Genomic DNA, 23529 nt, shown 5'->3' with positions numbered 1-23529 from the left:
AATAACACTATAATATAGAAATAAATGAAAAAAATCTTAAAAGTACTTTAGATCTCTCCAAAATGAAAAAAGAAAAAAAGTCTACAAAGATTTCTAAACTATAAAAAGAAGATATTTTTATTATGGTTAATAGAGTTATAACTAGAATTAAATAAAGTCATACATGTGTATGAATTTTTGTGAGAATGAGCACATCTGCTTACATACGAATGTGTGTGTGAATGCTTAATATACTATTTTTCTATCTTTCTAGCTCTTAATATAATTTCTTTGACAATCTCATTGCTAGTAGATTCAAGTACAGTCTCTCAAGGGAAGTGGTGAAAAAAATATAGCTCTTTCTGTAGAATGATAAAATAGAACAGATATTCTGTGAGCAGATTGGTGTGTACAATTTCTAAGTAAACTCCAAGGCAGTAAAATATAGAGATTAAAAACAAAACAAGTTGCCTAAAAAGGTTATGGAATTATGGAAACATGTCTACCTCAGAGAATATATTTCTATATAATTAATTACTATATATCTGCCTAAAATAGTAGCTATTAATTAAATTGGAGCTATAAAATAAAAGGCGAGTCATGTTAGAATTTCGCCAGAATGTCTCAGTAACATGAATAAAGCTCTAACCCAACCTGAGATAAGGAACGGGCTGCCTAGCAACCATTTTAACTAGTTCCCCTGAGGCTCTCAAGAGAAAAAATGAGTGTTCGGAGGGGAAGAATTTGTTTTTGTTTTTATTCTTATTTCATGATCATTCTTAACTAGTCTCTCTAGTCATTTTTCTTCTTGTCATTATCTGAAAGAAATAATTTTTACAAAGGAAAGAAGGGGAGAAGAAGGAAGGGGGAAAAGAAAATAGAAAGATTCAACATAGGCCATTGTAAGCATTCGTTCGGGATTTCAAATATAACAATGCAAATCCAAATCAGGTGCTTATGTTTATCCTATATGGGCATACATACCTCCCTTGAAATAATCACAAATCAAGTTCAAAGTAATGACATTGGCTTGGCAAACTACAAGTTCATTGAAATGTGTGACAGGAAAGAATATATGTTGGTGGCATTTCCTGACCCGGGATTCAAGGGCAACTTTGAATCTCTGTGTCTACTCCATGAAGGCATAGATCACCAGGAAGATGTTCTCATAAAGAAAGTGTGGCAGGTTAGGTCATTGTCCTCCCTCCAGACTTCCTGGTCAAGTAAAAGCACACTCATAAAACATTCACAGCCTATTTTCCTAAGATGTCCTATCATGTAGGTCCCTGCCAGGGGAGGGGAGAGAAAGTGTGTGATGGTGATTACAGAAACAGTAGCTTTAAGTGTTTCCTTTGAGAAAGAGACAGAGAGACCCAGTTCTCACTATATATCTGTCATATAATCTTTACGAGTTTGGGAGGGGAGAACGGAGGATGGATTTCAGGTTAAATTCCAGAGTTAATGACGTGTTATGAAGATGAAGGAAGCAAAGCAAAAACCATGATATAAAAAGGCGAGATGCTCAAGCAAAGCGGAAGACTTGCTGGTTCTGAAGTAGGATGGGTAAGTTACATAAATGAGATGCTTCAAAACACTATTTCATATCTTCTTACATTATGCAATTGTTTTTATAGCCTTCGGTTCCATTATAATGCTCTATTGCCAATTGGGGTCAGTAAACATAGTTCAGGAAACCTTCAATATAAAGGTATTTCAAAAATAAAATTGGTTTTTAACCCAGCCGGGAGTGGTTCAGGGGTTGAGCATCGACCTAGGATCCAGGAGATCGCAGCTCAATTCCTGGTCAGGGCTCATGCCTGGGTTGCAGGCTCCATCCCCAGTTGGGGGCGTGCAGGAGGCAGCCGATCAATGACTCTCTCATCGTTGATGTTTCCCTCTCTCTCTCCCTTCCTCTCTCTGAAATCAATAAAGATATATATATTTAAAATGGTTTTTATAATCATTGTGAGTAATATAGAAACAATGTTCCTTCCAGAATGTATTCTGAGCCCTGGGTTCCCTGGCAGTGCCCATAGAAACCCTGTATGAAACATAGTTTATTTGCTGGTTAGTATGTCCCTGAAGCGTGGAGGAGACAGCGGTGGCATCGCTTTGAGTTACCTGAGACACTGCCGTCAGTTCCCACTTCACAATGCAAGCCTGAATGCTCTAATTTTGGCTTTGGCCTCAATGAAGAGTTTTAGCGCCGAGATCACATTTTAACAATGCTGAAGCAGAAGACACTGCATGTGCAGGGAAAATGGCACCCCAAAACATGCCACTTTGCAATATAGATTATTGTGAATTAAAGTTACTTAAGAAACAGCTGCTGTAAAAAGGACACTCTCACCCTTCTTTGTTCTCCAGAAAACAAGAAATAAATCCACCACGTAAAGATGCCCTCCATATACCAGGAGGTTAAAAAGCATCCTTATAGCCAGCGACTGGGAATTTAGGGCAGAAAAGGCTGCGTAAACAAATAGTTTATCTCTTTAGTAATTTGCTACCCTAAGCCCAAAACTCTTTGTTTTGTCAAGTTTTCACAAATTTCTTGTTTTGTTGTCTAAAGGATATTAAAACTGCCTGTTTTGGTCACTTTGGGGAGTCTCATATTTTTATGGGCCCCATAGGTATGAAATTAAATGTGGTGTTTTTTCCTGTTAATCTGACTTATGTCAATTTAATTCTTACACCAGCCAAAGAAACTGGAAGGGAGGAAGGGAAAGATTTTCCATCCCTATGACATGCGTGAAACTCTATTTGTTTAGATTATAATGAAGACTTCTTTTGACACATTCTATGTATTTCAGCATCTTACGATCTACTAAGATATTATCAAAACAAAACCTTTTGTGGGGTAGGGAGGCTTTTTTATTATTAATTTTTTTATATTCTAGGTCTTCATGTTTCTTAAAGGTAAATAATGCATGAGAAAACCTGCAGTATCTGACTAGCATTTTTCTTTAAATATTATTTTTGAAAATGTTTGAACTATGAATAGTTGTGAACAATAATTTTCCTGTTGGAAATAAAGCCTGATATTTATCCATTTTCTCTTTGATGTCCTAGCATACTAATGCTATGCTGAGTGGTTGGCTATTGAATTCCTCCCAAAAGTTATGAAACTTAAAATTTCATGAAAAATCAGATACAAGTACTCTTTGAAGGATTGATTTGCAAGCTTAGTAGAAGATTGAGTTTTTTGTTGTTGCAGCGGTTTTGGTTTTTATTGATGTAGTTTTCACAACTAAAGATTTTTTTTTTTTTACAAATGCCATGACAACCCTAAATTAAGTCCACTAATGTATAAATGAAATGATTCCATGGTAAATACCAGAGAGCACTTCATTGAAATTGTACACCTTCTAAAGAACCGTTTAACTTGCTCCCACCTACGGTGGGAGTTGTATTTGAAAAAGCCTACCATTTTGTTCATCCAGATTTCCTGTAAAGATTGAAGTAAGACATGAGTTGTATTCGAAAAATGCTCCAAATCTTTAATAATACTAAATACAACCTTCTCTTTCCTTTCTTCTTTAAGGATAAAGTTCTGTGAGTCTTGTCTCTCGGACATCTCTCCATTATTTCATAGCCATTTCATACACAGCCCAGAAGAGTGGTAACAGGATAGTAGTAAAATACATAGATATTAGAGCCAAACTACCAAACTTACCAGCCATCTGACCTGGGAAAAGTTGTTCAGTCTTTCTGTGCTTTAATTTCCTCATCTCTAAATGAAGATAAAATAATAGTGCCTGCCTCTAGGACTGCTGAGCAGTAAATAAGTTAATATATATCAAGAACCAACAGTGCCTGTTTGAAACATTACACAGATTATGACATAACATTATTGTAAACAGTATATATGTTGATAAAATACTTTAACAGTTTTATAATTTATTGCTTTGAGGTTCACCAAATGTATTTTTGAGAACAGTTTTAGGTTCATAGTAAAATTGAAAGGGTAGTACAGAGATTTCCCATAAACCCCTTAGTGACACATGCACAGCATCTCCCATTGTCAACATTGCCCACAAAAATGATTGTATATTTGTTGCAACTGATGAACCCACATTGACACATCATTGTCACTCAAAGTCCACAGTTAACATTAGGCTTCACTCTTGATGTTGTACATTCTATGGGTTTGGACAAATGTATAATGACACATATCTGCCACTGTAGTATTGAAGGCTGCTACTTTGGCATGAGTATTATTTTAATTTAAAGACACTTGAAAAACAGCAGATATTAAGACTGGTGTTCTAGTCTCCCTTTTCTTTCTGAAAACAAGAGATACAAATTCCCATGTGAAAGATGGCCTCCTTTTATTTACTAGGAGAAAAGAAACATTCTTTAATGGGAGTCAAAGTCAAAAGAATTCTGTACAAGCAGACCCTGTTAAAACAATTCTTACCTCCTTTTTCTCCCTATATAGTTTAGTTACTATTCCTCAACTGCCTCTCTTTGTTCAACCCAATATAAAAGTATGCGGGTTTTGCCATTTCTTTGGATCTTCCTTCCTTATGGGGACTCCTGTGCCACATAAAGCTTGTATACATTTATATGCTTTTCTTCTGCTAACCTGTTTTATGTCAATATAATTCTCAGGCCCAAACCCTAAGAGTGTAGAGATAAAATTGTGCCTTTTCTACAGTATCATACAGAATAATTTCACTGCCCTAAAAATTCTCTGTGCTCTGCCAATTCATCCCTTTCTTCCCTCAACTCTTGGCAACCATTGATGTTTTTGCTGTCTTCAGAGTTTTGCCTTTTTTAGAATGTCATATAGTTGATGCATGTTCTTTTGAAACATCAAAAAACATATTTTTTTTTTGTTCTCTAACTTTACCCCAAATAGTAGATACCATAAAAATACTTTTTTAACTAAATTGATTTGGATGCAGTTAGCAAAGTAAAGAGATGGGAAAGAAAATAAAAATATTACAAAATTGGTAAACTGTTAAGCTGATGGGTAAGACAAGCTTGCTAAATCACTGCAAATAATATCTTTTTCACTGTCTACACAGCCCAGGGGAAGCAAAGGCAAAAAGTTAATTATGCTTTAATCCTCAATGGGGCTCGCTGGCTGTCTCCATTACATACATACAATTTTAACATTCTCAATATACTGCAAAGTGGATATGGCTATTATCCTCATTTTACAGATGAAGAAACTGACAGCCATTGGATATAAGTAGTTTGCACAAGATCACATAGCAACCAAAGGCCAACAGTAAATCCAACCCAAACCTGCCTGTTTCTAACTTGATATCTTAACTAGCCAATTTCATCTTCATCCCTTATGTCCACTTGATCACTAACTTCTATGACTTCTGGGTTTAAATGCTGTGATTTCTCTGACACAGAGAAAACACATAAAACTTTGTTCATCTTATCCATTCCCCTAACCGCTGCGTCATTCCTCCATTACCCTTTACAAAGTTGCTCTCTCCGCTCCCTCACTCTATCGCTTGTGAATGAATTCTAATCAGGTAAGTACCAGCAGCGCCTTGAGGAGGTAAAAGCTATCATTTGGAATCTCACCGCCCTTTCCCAGTGGCTTTGCCTTTTTTTCTGATCATAATATCAGGCAAAAAAGATGATTAGATAGTACCAATGTCACCCCCATTATAAATTCAATAAAAAGGGCGGGGGGAGATAGTACCAATGCAAATACTGGAAAAGAAAGCCCTTGCTCTTCAGCAATTGTCCAATGTTATCAAATACTAAATTTAATTAATGATATAAGATTTATAACTCTAAATGCAGAGCTCTAAAGAAACCATTAGTTTTAAAATGACTAATGGAACTAGGAATTTGTAACTCTTGAGTCCTTATATGTTTCTCTTTTATCTATAAATAGCTTTTGAGTACTTGAAGTTGATAATGATCGCATGTCTCACACTGAAACAAAATAGAGGCTACAGCCACTGAATTTATCATTTCCTCTTCAATTTTTTGTATTACCAGCTTAGTTGCATGGTCACCTCATCTTTGCCATATGTTATTGGTCAGAAGCAAGTCCCAGGCCCCACCCACACTCAAGGGGAGGGAACTGCACAAAAATCTGCTCTATAACTTCTTCCTTCCTTCTACTCAAGGACTGCATGTTTTAGTCACACTAGGCTATTTATTTTCCTGGAAATTATATATTGGAACACACAAAAATCTGTTCTTTAATTGCCTCCATGTTTTTCTCTTTTTTTCTGAGCCTGAATTACACTTCTACGCTGCACCTGGCAAAATCTTACCAATGAACTTGTGCAAATTTCCACTCTTCTTAGAATTCCCATGATCCTACCACTCAGAATTAACAGCTCCTTCCTCTGTGTTCCTAAACCTCTTATATATTCTCTCTCTCTCTCTCTCTCTCTCTCTCTCCCTCTCTCTCCCCTCCCCCCCATCTCTCTGGCTACCTCCATCCTGATTTTATTATGGCATAATTTTTGGTGCCACTGAATTTAAAGTTCATTAACAGTAGATAGTGTTTGCCCAGCTGGGCGTGGCTCAGAGGTTGAACGTAGACCTAGGATCCAGGAGATCGGGGTTCGATTCCCAGTGAGGGCACATGTCCAGGTTGCAAGCTACAGTCAATCAATGATTCTTTCATCATTGATGTTTCTATCTCTCTCCCTCTCCCTTTCTCTCTGAAATCAATAAAGACATATTTAAAAAAAAAAAAAAAAGTAGATAGTGTTCTATCAGTCCTGAATCCCTAACACCTTGCACCAGATCTGGTACTTACTAATAAGGACTTAAGCTTTTACTAATGAAATAAACAAATATTGTGCTAATTTTAAATGTTTGTGAAATTGAATTTTTGAACACTCTGATGGCCAACCTACTCCAGGATAACTTGATGATTTGGAGCTTCATTTTTAAAACATTCTAACTTTGCATTCCAAAGACAGTTTTGTCTCTTTCCCAGAGTTCTGCAAATTAGGTGAAATATTCATACAAACAAATAAAAAATAAAATTGGATAAGAACTCATATTTTTCACATTTTATATTTACTAAAGGATAATAAAAATGTGACTGCTTAAATAAATTGTGTGATAACCTATTTTCATTCTTATGATCTAAGAAATTATAAATAATCATTTAAAATATATAACTATTTTTTTTGTTAACCCTCACCTGAGGATATTTTTTCCATTGATTTTTAGAGAAAGTAGAAGGGAAGGAGAGATGAGGAGAGAGAAAGAGAGAAAAAGAGGGAGAGAGAAAGAGAGAAATATCGATGTGAGAGAGGCACATCTATTGGTTGCCTCCTGCATGCACACCACCTGGGCCGGGATTGACCCCATGATCCTTTGGTGCACAAGCCAACACTCTAACCCCTGAACCACACTGGCAAGAGCTAAAATATGTTATTATTTTTTAGATATTTTATATCAATGTTATCAATTTTCACATATTAATTTATTTTAATGGCATTGCATATTTCAAGGCTTGAAAAACCTAGATATGAGATTAAGGTCTTTTTAATTCAGTCTCTTCAACTGAAACATTTATGGATTTGAACTATACACTGTTCCAGACTTTACATTAGACATAAGCTAAATAATAAAGGATAGCAATATATTTTCTATTTTGGGGGATGAAGTCATAAAAGAACAATTTCCCAGGTAATTGAAATTAATATTCTTTATTGCTAAACTTTTTATTTTTTTCATTGGGAAGAAACCATTTCTTAATTGGGTTATTATAGTCTGGCCTCCTGGACTATATAACTCAAGGTAACTTGAATTTCTAAAATAAATATCAATTGGAGCACAGTGGTGTGATGCCTTTAAAGCCTATTATAAGGAATCTACACTACAGACATGAACAACTATGATCTTATTTGTACTTACTTTAAAAGTTTTTTTATTTTAATTTTCTTGCTGACTATCAATATACTTGCTTCTAGCATTGCCCCACCCACCCCTTCCACAGACGCTTCTTCTTAGACATTTGGAAACATCAACAATTAAGAATAAATATGAACTTGGAGAGAATCATGCTAAGTGAAATAATCCAGTCAGAGAAAGACAAATATCATATGATCTCACTTATATGTGGATTCTAATGAACAAAATAAACTGACAAACAAAATAGATCCAGAGACATGGAAGCATGCAACAGACTGATGGACTAATCTCAGATGGAAGGGGAAGGAGGTGGGGTGGTGGAAAATGATTAACCAAAGGATTTATATGCATACATGCATAACCCATGGACACAGACAATAGTGGGATGAAGGCCTGGGGAGGGGACCAGAGTAGGGTGGAAAGGGGACAATGGGGGAAAAAGGGGACATCTGTAATACTTTCAACAATAAAGATAATTTTTTAAAAAATCATAGGAAAGAGAAAATACATTTACAGGGTTTATACATATAAGAAGATTTATGCAGTTCAAATCTGTGTTGTTCAAGGGTCAACTGTAGAAGTGCACATGCATGTGAATATTACTCTCCCTTTCTCTTAGATAAATGGTACCATATTTACACACACAGAATAAATATGACTCTGACACTGAAATAAATTTAACACTGGTTATAATATTGTTATTAGTAATAATGAACACTGACTGAGCTCTTCCTCTGTGCCAAATACTGTTCCAAGTTCATTATCATTTGTATAAACTCAATTCATCATCACAAAAACTATGGGTTAAAGTAAAATGTCAGAGAAGTGATAATATACTAAGTAGATGAACTACTTTGTGTGAAAGAACCTCTTGGGTAGAGTTATTGCAGTTAGTTATGGAAACAAGTTCAGAGGGACTGGAGTGAAAAGTGTCTGGGGAACAATACCTAAAAGTAGGCATTAAAAGATAGGTGGGATCAGATCTTTTAAATACTCTGGTCAAATCTCACCTTCTAAAAATATTCCAAAATAGTCACTGAGTACAAATAAAGCATCTGTTCACTTTTGTTCCTTAAAAACATTGTTTCCAGCCCTGACCAATGTTGCTCAGTGGTTAGAGCATCAGCCCTGGCACTGAAGGGTCGAGGGTTTGATTCCTGGTCACAGGTGTACACCTGGGTTACAGGTTCAGTCCCCAGCCCTGGTCAAGGTGAGTGTGGGAGGCTACCAATCTATGTTTCTCTATTTTTCTCTCTCTCTTCCCTTCCTGCCCTTCCACTCTCTCTAAAAATCAGTGGAGCCTGGCCAGGCATAGCTCAGCGGTTGAGCATTGACCTAGGATCCAGGCGATCAGGGTTAGATTCCGGTCAGGGCACATGCCCGGGTTGCTGGCTAGCCGATCAATGACTCTCTCGTCATTGATGTTTCTCTCTCTCTCTCTCTCCCTCTTCTTTCCTCTCTCTGAAATCAATAAATATATATTTAAAAAAAAAAAATCAATGGAAAAAAGATCCTCAGGCAAGTGTTAACAACAACAACAAAAACTTTGCTTCCACTTTGTATTATGTCTGGTTATTTCTGTAATTCTCCTTCATTAGTTTGGCATTGTCTCAGGATTGAACCATGTCTTTATCTCTTAAAAAATATCTTCAATATCAGTCTCAGGTTTTTATGTGATAAATGTGCAATCTGTTGTTTAATTTAAGGCTACGTTACTCAGATTCAATTTGCTGTAAGTATGGTCTTTAGTATAAAAGGACTTCCTTATTTCTTTCAATGTTTCTTTTGATTATTTTACCTCTTCTACCTACACTTGATGCACCAACAACCCCCAGCTTCCCACATTTATATTCAATCATGTTTTTCATCAGATATCCTTGAAAATTACTTCAATCCTTGGACTGAGTTGTGAAAATTACTCAGTCCAAGAATGCATTGACATTGGATTCTCTTCCAAAGTAATCTCATTGGTCTTCTTCCTTAGACATCAATGTGTATTTTTACTTTAAACATAAGAGCACACTCAAATTCCCTTTAATTTCAGTGCATATTTGCAAAATTTAATGTAAAACAAATTAAGCGTTATAAAAATCACCTCTCCCATAAAGCAAGATAATGTGAGAGAGGAAGAAACAACATAGCAATTAGAAGCAACCTGTTTTAGCAAGGTGATGCATTCTTTGTACAGTAGAAATGTGTAATCATCAAAGAGTTTTATCTTCTCTGAATGCTACATCACACAGGCATGTGTAAATGCCAACACACCTGCCTGAACATTGAGAAAAGCACAAAGGCTCCATCATTCATTCTTATACAGGGCTCAGTTTTTACCCTGAGGTGCTGTAGGCACTCATGTAGCACCGCATATTTTAAGACATTCAACACCCAGCATGAGTGTTCCTGCTCCAGAGCAGATTATTCAAAATAATAGCCTGGAGTGATGCCTGTGTACTTCAGAGAACTGCCTAAACCATTGGTTTCAAAAGGAGAGGCAGGTCCCTGAGAATGGACACTGCCAATCAACGTTTCTATGTTGTACCAAATCCTGTAAGGAAACCAGAGGATTAAGAGAAAGGTAAGCATTTTTCTCATAGAACTGCATTAAGCATTCTAACCTAGAAAAGTAAAAAAACAGCAATAAATAAACAATCCAGAGACTAGGAAAAGAGCTTATTAATAATCCAAGAAACTGGAGGTAAGAAAAAATATTTTTTCAAAACTAATTTTTGATTGAAAGAAGAATGCAATGAGAGAAACGGGAGAGAGAACATTTTCCTCCAAGGTATTATAACAGAAAATCTCTACAAGATATTTCTGCCTTTAGATTATTTTAGTTTTGATGTTTAGCTAAAAGTCACTGTAGCCCGGCCGGGCATGGCTCAGTGGTTGAGCATCAACTTAGGATCCAGGAGATCACTGTTCAATTCCCGGTCAGGGCACATGCCCAGGCTGCGGGCTCAATCCCCAGTCAGGGTCGTGCAGGAAGCTGCTGATCAATGATGACTCTCTTATCACTGATATTTCTATCTTTCTCCCTCTCCCTCTGCCTTCCTCTCTCTGAAATAAAGATATATATATATTTTAAAAAATCATTGTATAATATTCATAGTTTTCTTGTGATCAAGTTTGAAGAACACAATTTTGAGTGGAGTGGGAATCTGATAGCAATGGTATATTGAATCTAGGCATTTTAAGGGTTTGACCCTCCACATCTGAAAATATGTATCAATTTTACTAGACTATAACTTCCAGTATGGCTGTAAATCAGCATTATGCCTCCTTTCCTCCTTGAAATTATACAAAAAGAATAAAGACAAAATATGTCAAATTTACTTTCAGAGAACCTAGGAAGTGTACAATCTAATGACTTCATAATATATACATGGTTCCCAAAAGCAGCTGAGAGTGATCTCTGGCCCATAGAAAATAAGCAAACATGGACCTCAGTCCTACAACCCCCAAGGAACTGAATTCTGCTAATGTGAATGAAGCTAGAAGATGATTCTATTTTAGAGCCTCCAGAAAAGAGCCCAGTTCAACCCAGCAGACCCCTTGACTTCTGCCTGTGATGCCCTAAGCAGAGAATCCAGTTGAGTGTGTCTGGATTTCTGACCTATAGAACCATGTAATATTAATTTTGCTTTAAGCTGCTAAATTTATTGTACTTTGTTACGTGGAAATAGAAAACTAATAAGAGATGGAACAGAAAGAATTAAAAGAGTTAGATCAACAATTTTCAACCTTTTTTTATTTCCTGACTCACATAAACTAATTACTAAAATTCTGCAGCACACCAAAAAAAATATATTAAATTTTCTGCAGATCTGACAAAAAAAGAAAAGGTATAATTTTGATTCATTCACACTGTATGGCTATTGTTGTGTTGGCTGATGTTATTTTTTTATTTGACAAAAGAGGTCTGTGCCTCTGACTAAATAGTCAGGTACTGCATATTTTAAAAAGTCTTGTGGCACACCAGTTGAAAATCACTGAGTTAGATAATAAAAAAGCAGCAGAATACATGCATACATACATACAAGCATACATAAGCTGGTTCTTGAAAAAGTTTACAATATAGACATGCAAAAACTAAGGAAGGGAAAAAGAGAGAACAAAGAAAATTATTTTGATTGGGGAAAATAATAACAGATATGGAGTGAATAAAACGAAACAGAAGATATTACTTTGCAAAAAAGAGGAAGGATAGTATAAACATATTCATATTTTATTGTGTATGTAAAAGAAACTCTTGAAGAAAACAGAAGAAACTAATGACTAACAACCCAAGGTGGAGTGGGAGTGGGGGCTGAAAATTGAATCAATGGCAGTTGTGGGGGGATTACATAATTTTATATATTTGTGTATTTTGTTCTTGAACTATGAGAGTTACATACTTTTCAAAAAATTATTTTAGAAAACAAGTGAGTTCACAAATAATCCTAAAACATTACTGGATTACTTTCCTGAACTATACTATTGTTGGTATGATTTAATTACATATATTTCAATTAGTCTTATTAAAACAAAATCCTGCCGTGGCAGGACGGCTCAGTTGGTGGGAGTCTCAACCCCTATACCAATAGGTAGCAGGTTCGATTTCTGGTCAGGGCACATACCTAGGCTGTGAGTTTCTTTCCTCTGTTGGTGCATGTACAGGAGGCAACCAATCAATGTTTCTCTCTCATACCAAAGATGTTTCTCTCTCTCTCTCTCTTATTTCCTCTCTCTCTAAAAGTCAATGAAAACATATCCTTGAGTGAAGATTAAAAAACACAGGCAAATATAATTCTTTTAAAATTATTTCCATTACATTAAATTAAATATATGACAGACAGGTAATTGTCAAGGCCTACATACTTTCAAACACCTAGAGAGTGTTTTTGTGTGTGGCTTTTTTGACAGTACTTTTTTTAATTAAACAAGGTATCCTTTAGAAGAGCTAAGATAGAAGCTTTTTTTCATCCCTCTGTGGAAAGGCAAGGAAATGAATAATGGACATCGGTAATTAAAATGAGAGTGTTTGAATTACCTGAGATGACATTCAGCAATACCAAGAGGACATCCTTGGGAAAAATCAAAAGGCTTCTTAATAGAAATGGGAAACAGAACAAGAAACAAAAATGCCTAGCCATCATGATAACACTATTCCTTCTAGATTTGGTTCCTTGGCAAGAAAGATCTTCTTGTTATGTGGGGGAGGAAATTATTCTAAGATTCACATGGCAGGTTGATAAAAATAAGAAAGAGATGTGATTGTCATTGCTTTTATAACAATTTCTCCTAAAATATAACATAGAGAGAAGATAGAGGATGTGAATGCCTTTATAATGAATATATGCAAGGACCATATGGTAAAAATGTAGCTCCCAAATGGCGTCAATTTCTAGATAGCACTCTAATTTGGAACACTACTGATAACCTAATTTTGGAGCTGTTTCAAGACCATCAGTGTATTTATCTCCTAAAGAACCGAGGGGACTCACTTTCAAAAAACGTGGGAAGGGGGAGAAAAATGAAACTTTAGTCTGGTGATTATCAAATGCCTTTAAGAAAAATAAATTATATAATTTACAGAATGTGTAATGATACATAGCATGAAAAGGAAATGATGGATGAGATAATATACTGACACATATTATTTTTAAATCTTTTTTCTTAAAATGAGAACTCTCTTTGGGAAAAGAGTTAGATCAAAGGATAATCATAAGTAGCTAATGAGTTCTTGCAGAGTACACACATATATTATACACACACTCACACTATAAGTTGTTGTTTTTTAGTATAGCCAGAGATGGACGTAGGTAATAAAAAGCCAACTCATCACTACTTACAATAAAACCCTAAAATAAAGAACAAACCTTATTATAAAAACATGAAATTTCAAATGAAAGTATAATTGGGTGGCTGCATTTTAAGGCCGCATTGTTAAGCTACAACATTATTGTTGTAACTTTATTACATACACTTAAAATTGAGCTTATTGTAAAGCCGTTTGGATTCTGCCTCTTCGTGTGTGTCAGAGCATTTAGCCTACCTATTTACCCCAGTTCCTCCCTGATGAAGAGCTCTCTCTTCTGATTGCCCAGGCAATATATGTCAAAGTTTACTCTCAGTTTTCCACAAAGGGTGTCACATGGTCTCTACAAGATTTTCAGTCATAATTGTTGCAATAAATCATATATAGACCCTCACATTTCTAAATAATCCTAACTGTGTAAGCATCAATTCCAAGCTAATGATATAATGAGGAAGACATCTTCCTGTCATGATTATTGAGAAACTTGAAAAGGTCAAGAACATGACTGTTCCAAGCTTTCCAGCTTTGTTTTGAAATGGCCAGAATCAGTCAGAAAAAGCAAGTTATACCAAACTGTTTTTAATATATATTTTTTTAACTGTAAAAAAAAAAAAAAATTTGTCATGCTTATACAACAGCTTAATTATTTTTATTTTAGTTCCACCCTATTAAAAGGCGACCAAAGCAAAACAGGAATGTTCTACTTGAGCAGGAAATGTTTTCCATTCTGTGTATAAAAACTATCCGTGAACAAAAATCAAATGATGTAAATGCAATACTTAGAAATTAACAATTCATTATTCCACCATGCAAGTTTAAGATATCCAGGGCTCAAATTTTGGTTCACCATTTACTCAGCTCTGTGAGCTTCAGCAATTTCTGAACTGTAAAATGAAGTTAAAAAAAAAAAAATAAGAAAAACAACACAGTAGTTAATGAATTGTTGTGAAGATTAAAAGATTAAAGGAGGTAATACTTTAAAAAGTGTTTCACACTGTGTCTGAAAAATTAATTAGCAATCAATCAATACTAGTACTATTATTTTACAAACATAAAAGTAATCTAGGGATGACCTGAACTACTGTGTCACCTTTAAGGATAATTTTTCTTTCATTTTTGTGTGAAATGGGGAAGGCAGAGAGTGGAGGTAAGGAGAAAAATATTTAAGATAAAAAAATATTAAGCACAAGAGCTCAGAGACCTGTCATAGTTGCACACAATCTTAACACATCCTTTTCTCATGGCAACTTTCTCAGATTTAAACTGCACATTTAAAAAACCCAAAATACTCTACTATAACCCCTTCTCTCGTTACTCTATGTATCTCTTTTTTTTTTGCACTCACACTTGTTAAAATAATTGAACCTGGAGGCCACATTGATTCCTCAGCACTTTCTCAGTGTTCGACCAATGATGATATGGTTATAATCAAAATGTTCTCCCTGTTTATATTTCATAAATTTTGTGGGTACATTCCAATTCTTATCCTTCTTGAAGCTACTTGTTACCAATTCATCCTTAGTTTACTTGAGGACTATTTCTTATAATAACATTTGATAGAGTAAACTACTCTCTTTTACTTGACATCTTTGGCCTTACCTGGTTTTTCTCCTATTTCTCTGGGCTATCTCTTCTTCCCGATCTCCTTTGCAGTCTTCTTAAGTGTTGGTGCTCTTTCTAGCTACTGCTAAACCCTCTCTTCTGCCTGATATCCAAGGGACATCTCATTCACTCTCATGTCTCCAAGAGCTACATTTTCTACCTAGATTTTTCTCCTGCACTTCTTGGAATTCTACCTGAAAGCCTTCTGAAATAGCTGCTTAAATGTCTAAAAGTACCTTGCAAGTCAATGATTTCAAACTGAAATCTTTCCCCATCCCTTGTCCTTGAAAGGTGTTCCTATTCTGAATTTCTCCAGGTCATTGAAAGGCTCCCACTATGTGGTTGCTCAGTCAAGAGGCTGAAGAATCATCCATGACTCTATTCCTTAGAACCAACATCCTATCATCACAAAGCCCCATCTCTTAAACTCATATTGCCTATGTCCACTTAACTCTATTTTTGCCACTATTGCCATCGTCTAGCCAGAAACACTCTACTTGTATCACAGCAAAGCTGCTTGACTGCTCTCCCTAGCTCCATTCAGGTTTTCCCCATTCATTTTCCACTCTTCTTCAAATATCAGTCCTTTAAAAACAAAAATCTCGTGAAGGTTTTTTCCTCCTCTTTGATGAAAAGGTCATAAGAACTAAAGCAGCCACCAAGGACCCAGAGTGGAAGCCACATATTGTTCCACCAACCCCAAACTACTTAACTTGAGTCACTTGTATGTGATTTCTATCATTGTATTTTCAAGTCTTATCATAGCAGCTTAACCTGCACTTAATACATGCTATATTTCCTTTATTATAACCTTCACTACTTTGTATTACAATTTTGTTTTTAATACCTGTTTAATTTGACATATTTTATGCCTTAATCACCATAATGTTCTTAGCACCTAACACAGAGTCTAGGTAAGTAGAAATGAGTGAATGAATGAATGAATGAATGAATGAATGCATGAATGAAAGCAAATCTAGAAGGTAAAATTGGGGCATGGTGGGACTAGGTTTTAGCAGCCTTCTATTCTTAGTTCACTGCTCTTTCTCTTTGTATTCCATACATAACATCATTCCTCACAAATGAGTGTCCAGATATAGCTTGAACTCCTAACATTGCTAATCCCACCACCAATATAGATGCACCCTGTGCTGAATGGAAGTTCCAAATATTTCCCTTATATAGACTGGGTGATCCAAGCAGTAGAGAGCCTTAAATCAAGGTTCAGAATGAGACATTTTGTGCTGACATGCTACACTTCCTTTTTGCTTTGAGTGAGATTATACAGCACACTGAAATGATACCTTCCTTGCTGAATGATTTGGCATTCGAGAGAATTAAAAAAGGCTTTCCTTTATGGTTAAAAGTAAATTACAAGAAAAGGAACACTGGCAGGCAATCACTCTATAGCTATAGGAATGAAAGGAATTTCACAATGTGAGTAGCTTAGATTCATATAATGTGAAGAGCTGTTGGCAAGTAGGAAATCACTCAGCAATCTAAAAGAGAACACCGAGGCTATGAATGCAATTGTGTTCTCTCCTCTCTCTCTCTCTCTCTCATATACACACACACCACAAATGCACTAAATGCACATGTTCTAAGGTAAGGATGAAAAGATTTAACTCAAAATGTATTCTAGTTTTATTTTTTTAAAATCAGCTAACTATTTACATATTCTGAATACTTGGCATATAAAAAAATAAATATAAAACTAGAGCTAAAATAAGGTCATCTGCATTCTGTTGATATTAGGTGATAAAATTTAAACCTGGTTACTTTGGATATACCCTGTTATGAATTACATTGTATCCCGTAAAAATTCATATGTTGAAGGACCCTAACCCCTGCTATGTCAGAATGTGATCTTCACAGATGATCAAGTTAAGATTAAGTCATTAGGTTGGGCCCTAATCCAATAAGACTGATGTCTTTTAAAAGAGGGAAATTTGGGTACAGACATTCACACATGGAGAATACCATGTGAAGATGAAGGCAGAGATCAGGGCAATGCATCTATAAGCCAAGGAATGCCAAAGGTTTCCAGCAAACCACTAAAGATAGGAGAGAGGCATGGAACAGATGCTCCCTCACAGCCCTGGGGAAGAACAAACCCTGCTGAGACATTGATCTTCAGAACTGTGTGACAATGAATTTCTGCTGTTGAAACCACTCAGTCTGTGGTAGGTTGACAAAGCAGCCCTAGCAAACTAATATATACCCTGATGATCTTATGTTTGTTCAAAATGCCATCTTTATTTACTTTTTTTTGGCCTTCTCATTTTTTTATTGCTGACTCTATTACAGAGGTCCCCCACTTTCCCCCTCTTTTTCTCCCTCTGCCCTGCACCTGCCCCCTCTAGGCCTTCACCACATTATTATCTGTGTCCATAGGTTATGCATACATGCATATATATTCTTTGGTTGATCTCTTCCGACCTCCCCACCTCCTCTGCTCTGAGATCTGTCAGTCTGTTCCGTTTATCCTGGCCTCTGATTCTATTTTGTTTGTCAGTTTATTTTTGTTCTTTAGATTCTGAAAGATTCATGCTCAGCTTAGCAGGACCATCTAATGTGATGCTCAGTATTACTATCAAAGAAAGGGCATCAAGAAGAACTGCAATTTTAAACTCTTTGCTGGAGGAGTCAGAATCTTACTCTGCAAGATTCAAGGAGCCCAAGAATTATTTTTCAGGGTCATTTCATATTGCACAGGTTGAACAACACTGCACAGCCTTAGGAGTCATCATTCACATGGTAGACACCACAGATTTATACACTTACTAATTTTCTAACAGACGATATCGACATCTCATATCCCAACAAAATCACTACATTCTAATTTTCTGACATGTGGAAAGTAAGTGCCTTGAAGAAGGGGCACCTTCTAAATTTGCACAACGGTTATGAGCAAGCAGTTGTTCCGGTATATCCATTCAGAACTATTACTTTCAAGTTCTATTAACGACATCTAAAGTTGTCATAATTTTATTTCTTTAAATTAAAGAAGAGATTACAAGTTGTCAGCTTAAAGAGTGACATTTGGCTTGCAAATATGCATTTCATTTTGTATACTTCCTATTTTAAACATTTCAGCCTATGTATAAAAATGGAATAATTTACATTAAAACCTAACAGTTTGGCTTTTTTGGTAGAACAATTAGAAAATTTTATTTCAGGGACCTGCATTCCAACCTGGTAGGATAAACTGATGGTGAATGGCCTTGGGATTGAATGTCTAGTCACACCAGCCTCATCAGAGTCCTTAGGCACCAGGACTGAGTATCAGGGGACATGTCATCAAGTTGTCCTTCTTGCTTATCTGATAGTAAAACAAACAAACAAACAAAGCATATTTCTCTGGGCACATGTCTTAACTAACGTAGGAAAATAAAATAGAATGACATTTCAAGAAAATGTAGAGAGGCGCACATTTGCTCCATCGCTTCACTCCTTTGTGGCTTACTCCTGAGGCATTTCAGTCTGAGACCCCAGGGAAAGGCATCCCACTCTGTTGAAGTACAAACACTCCCAGGAGGAACCGTTTAGCCTTATCAGTCATTAGCACCTTCGTGGGGATGTGTTTATGGGAAGCACTGCAGCCCCTCGGGCATGTGGTGAAAGCAGGATTGATAAAGGGGAGAAGGGAGGGAAAGAATCCAGAACAGGGTCAATGTATAGAGACAGCTTTCATGGGACAGACTGCAGAGCACGAGGCTTGTTCTTGCTGGCATTCTTATAATAACTTTATTTTAAAATCAGAATTATCTCCTCAGTATATTGAAAAGAAATCATTTAACATACTTACTAGTCTCTTTAACCCTCCTGGATTTCAAGCATGTCCCCTTACCTGGTACCCTTAAATTAACCCTAGAATTGATTTGGCAGTGCGCTGTGATTCTGTGACTGGATGCCATCTTTCCATTTCCCCTCCTACCCTTTTACCTCACCCAACACAGGTACTTCCTCCTCCAGGAAGTCTTTTCTGTCTCCCTGGTGGTGAGATTGGAGAGACCCTCTGTACAGTCTCAGCACCATTTACCCTCATCTATCGCACTTCTCATGCCCCTGGGTTAAGGGAGGACCTGGTGGAGACGAGAGAGGCCATGTGGCTCAGCCCTCCACATGGGGGAGTATTCAGTGCGTATTTGTCTTTGAAAAACAGGAATCAATGCTGGCTTATCTGGGGTTCTACAGCATTAGCCATTAACACCCCGCATGTCCCTGCAGCACATGCAGAGCTCGCACATATCCTTTCGCACACAGGCACGTGTGAATGCCTGTGTACACACAGAGATATCCATACTTTCCTCTCTATTGGTACATGTTTCTCTCCAGGACAGGGTGTGTGTAACGGCCTTTACATCTGATTTCACTTTTGTTAGTAATATAAAGGTCTCTATATGTTAATTCCTGTTCAGTAGAAATTCACATATTTGGTACAATGCCATATATGCATTGGAACAAACACATTTAAGGAAAGTAAAAAGAAATGTATCGTTAAAAATGTCAGCATCGAAGTGAACAGCATATTGACCCAAATATGAAGCAACAGGAAATCTAGAGCCAGAATCGAATTACCTAACATACAACACACCATTTGTGTGGGGTCAACCTAGACATTTAACTTTCTAAGCCTCAGTTTATTCCTTTTTTATGTCCCTGCCTATCTCTTAGTCTTGATGTGAGCATCAAGAAAAGAAGAGTGGATCAGAAAATGTTTTTTAAATGATGGAACGTAGGATTCTGTGAATACAAAGCACCATAAATCAAATTTACTGCATTTAGAAAACTTTCATGTGGATAGTATTTGTGTGCACATGTGCATGTTTGTGGTAGCTCAATATTCTCAGGTAGGTTTTAATCTCCTGTACTTATGGATGTGGGAATTGAAGCTGAGGGCACAAGGTTATATGGTCAATAAGAGAAGTCCAGGGCTTAAAATCCAATTCTAAACAAATGATCAACAATCAAAACCAAAGCAAATCCAAAGTTTCAATGATTCTAATTTTCTAAACTAGTCCTTCTAAAGGTTAAATAATGAAGTCTATGAGAGTATATCTACCATCTCAAAATATGCTACTTTAGCAGATGGATTATTCTGAGCTGAAGGCAATCGAGAATCAAAGCCTTCTTGGATCTTCCCTTTTCTGACTAAAAGCAAAAACTTCTGAAAAATGAGGACTGACTTAAATCCCCTTTCTGGGGGATTTTATGGCCATGAAGGAGAAGAAAAGCTGGCGCCCAAGATGAGTCTGCACAGATAAATCTTACTAAGATAACCTTCATCTTCCATCAGTTTCCCATATTATCTTCCCACAGTTTATGACCCCTAGAAGCCCCAACCCCCCTTTCCTTTGTCTAGTTACTTCACTACAATTATCATCAATTGTTAAAATAGTTTATAAGCTTCCAAGTCTAATCACTGTTTTGGATTTTTTCTCTTTTCTGTGTAGCCCTTGTGCATATAAAATTAAAAACTTCACCTTGGCTGGTTTGGTTCACTGGTTAGAACATCAGCTCTCAGGCTGAAGGGTCCCAGGTTCAATTCTGGCCAAGGGCATGTAATTCAGTAGCAGGCTGGGTCCCCAGCCCGGGCTGGAGTGTGTGCGGGGAGCAGGCAATCAATGTGTCTCTCTTCCATCTCTCTCTCTCTCTCTCACTCTCTCTTCCACTGTCTCTGAAAAGCAATAGAAAAAATACCTAGTGAGGATTAAATAAATAAATAAAAATAAAATTAAAAACTTCAGCTAAATGTGTATGCTTTTTTCCCTTGTTAGTCTGTCCTTTGTTAGTTTAATTCATGGTATAGAGTAAGTAAATGTAAGAGGGTAGAATAAAAGTTTTTCCTCCCCTACAATGGCATTGCATATTGCATTGCATATTATTTGATATAATTATCTTATATCTTATTGTTCGTATCTGTCATGAACAACATTTCATTGTCTTGATTCTGACATTAATCTTTTCATATACTTTTAAGAACATTGTGTCAAAAAAGAACAATACATATAAAAATATACTTAACCTTAATATAAGTCAAAGAAAAGTAAATTAAACCATGATAAATTATTTTTCAGCTATCAGACCGACAAAAATTCAAGAACATTAAAACTCATAGAGATGTAAAAAAACAGGATTTAACACATTTTTATTGATGATTAAATAGAAATTTCACTTTGTAGAATCAGTCTTACCAAAATAATAACAAAATTAACTCATCTCTATACCCATTTAAGGAAATGTGTACAAGGATGTGCACTGCAGTTTTGTTTGTTAGGGTGAAATAAAACTGATACACACTGAGGATCTACCAACTAGGAAAGTGGTCAGAATAATATAATCTATTTGTGTAATATTATATAGCTATTTAACATGCATTGACTTGGGCCCTGCCGGTGTGGTTCAGCAGTTGAGCATCAACCTACGATCCAGGAGATCAAAATTCGATTCCAGGTCAGGACAGATGCCTGGGCTTCAAGCTCGATCCCCGGCAGGGGGCTTGCAGGAGGCATCCCATCAATGACTCTCTCTCATCACTGATGTTTCTATCTCTCTCCCTCTCCCTTTCTCTCTCTGAAATCAATAAAAATATATTAAAATAAGTAAATAAAAAATAAAATGCATTGACTTGGAGGGTACAAAATTGAGTGAAAAAGCAAAATAAAGTTATCTTTTTTATAATCCTATCTTTATAACAAACTAAAAAGATAAGAAAATACCTTTCCCACACCTGTCTCAACATGTATGCATGTGTATAAATATATGGATAAATAGGTAGATAGATATCTACAAGAGTAAGAAACTATCAAATATTTGTAAATTGAGGAATGCATCAAAGAGAAGATGGAGAATTTTTCCAGCAAAGTCTTCATTTTTAATATAATAAATTTTATTTTGTGATTTATAATAAAGCTCAGTAAAATTTTTAAAAAATGACCAACGTGGAGTTTTCAGTCCTGTTTGGTGAATCAAAATTTTGAAGTAAACTATAGCCAAGTAAATGAGTCATTTAGAGCCTTTTCCAGAAATGATATAAAAATAGGAATGAAAGGTGTCTCCGTAGATGTGCCCTTAGGCAAAGAAGGCAGTGCAACTGTATGGTAATACCACAACTTAAAATAACATCCTTCTCACCACCTGTGATGATTTGTTTAATGTGTCAACTTGGCTAGGTAACAGTACCCACTTGTTTAATCAAACGCTAGTGCAGATGTTGTGAAGGTCTGTAGTAGATGTGGTTAATATTTACAATCAGTTAACTTTAAGTAAAGGAGATTATACAATAATATGCCTGGGCCTCATCCGATCAGTTTAAGGTCTTACGAGTGAAAATTGAGGTTTCTTGTCAAAGAAATTCTGCCTGAAGATTGCAGCATGAACTCCAGCCTGAGTTTCAAGTCTGCCAGCCTGCCTTACAAATTTGGGGTTTGCCAGCCTCCACAATCATGTGAACCAATAGTTTAAAAAATAAAAACAAGTTCTGAAGAATCTGATACATTACCTAACTTTGAAATGTAGCCTGTCTTTTATAAAAAGTACCAGGCTAAACAAATTATTAAGCATTTATTTAAATTGATTTAGTGGTGATGTCTAAATTAGTGTACACAGACCAAAAGTGCTAATTACACTCTGTTATTTTAACGAAAAGGCTTGTAAGTTTGGTTCCTGGCACTGGAAGCTGATGCTTTCTCCAGTCATGACATCATCAGTAGTTCCTCAAACCATCACCTGGGCATTCGATGACACACATCTCTTGGTCTCCACACAAATGTCAAGTTATGTTTTCCTAAGAACAGTAATTTCTTATGAGTTTTTCAAAGTTCTCAAAAATAAATAATAACCTAACTGTGAAGATAAAGAAATGAACAAACAAAAATATCTCAGTGAGTTCAAAAGGATTAAGAAGCCATTCATTAAAAAGGCCAGTTCTGGCCTTTGGTTAAATGCTGGACTGGTACTTTGATGTAATTACATTAATTTTAGCTTTTAACAAATTAGTCAATAAAATAAATAATTGTACCTCAGTTTTGTTTTCTTTTATCAACTACAGAACTCCTCTAAGCAAAGATTGAACTAGACAGATCAGATTTTAAATTCTTGCAATTTCAGTGAAGATTGCCCTTTTTTTCATGTACTCTAAATGGCCTTAAGCACATAGACCATTATAAATAGTGAATCAGAAGAACTGTTTGACATAGGGTTATCTCCATTTTCTCATTTATCTCCCTAGACCCATCTCCTCACACTACTGCCCCCTGGCCTTATTTCCATTGGTAATAATCTGTAATTTC

This window comes from Miniopterus natalensis, chromosome 9 (assembly GCF_054644295.1).
Source record: "Miniopterus natalensis isolate mMinNat1 chromosome 9, mMinNat1.hap1, whole genome shotgun sequence".
Taxonomy (NCBI): Eukaryota; Metazoa; Chordata; class Mammalia; order Chiroptera; family Miniopteridae; genus Miniopterus; species Miniopterus natalensis.
This window is presented reverse-complemented; position numbering follows the sequence as displayed.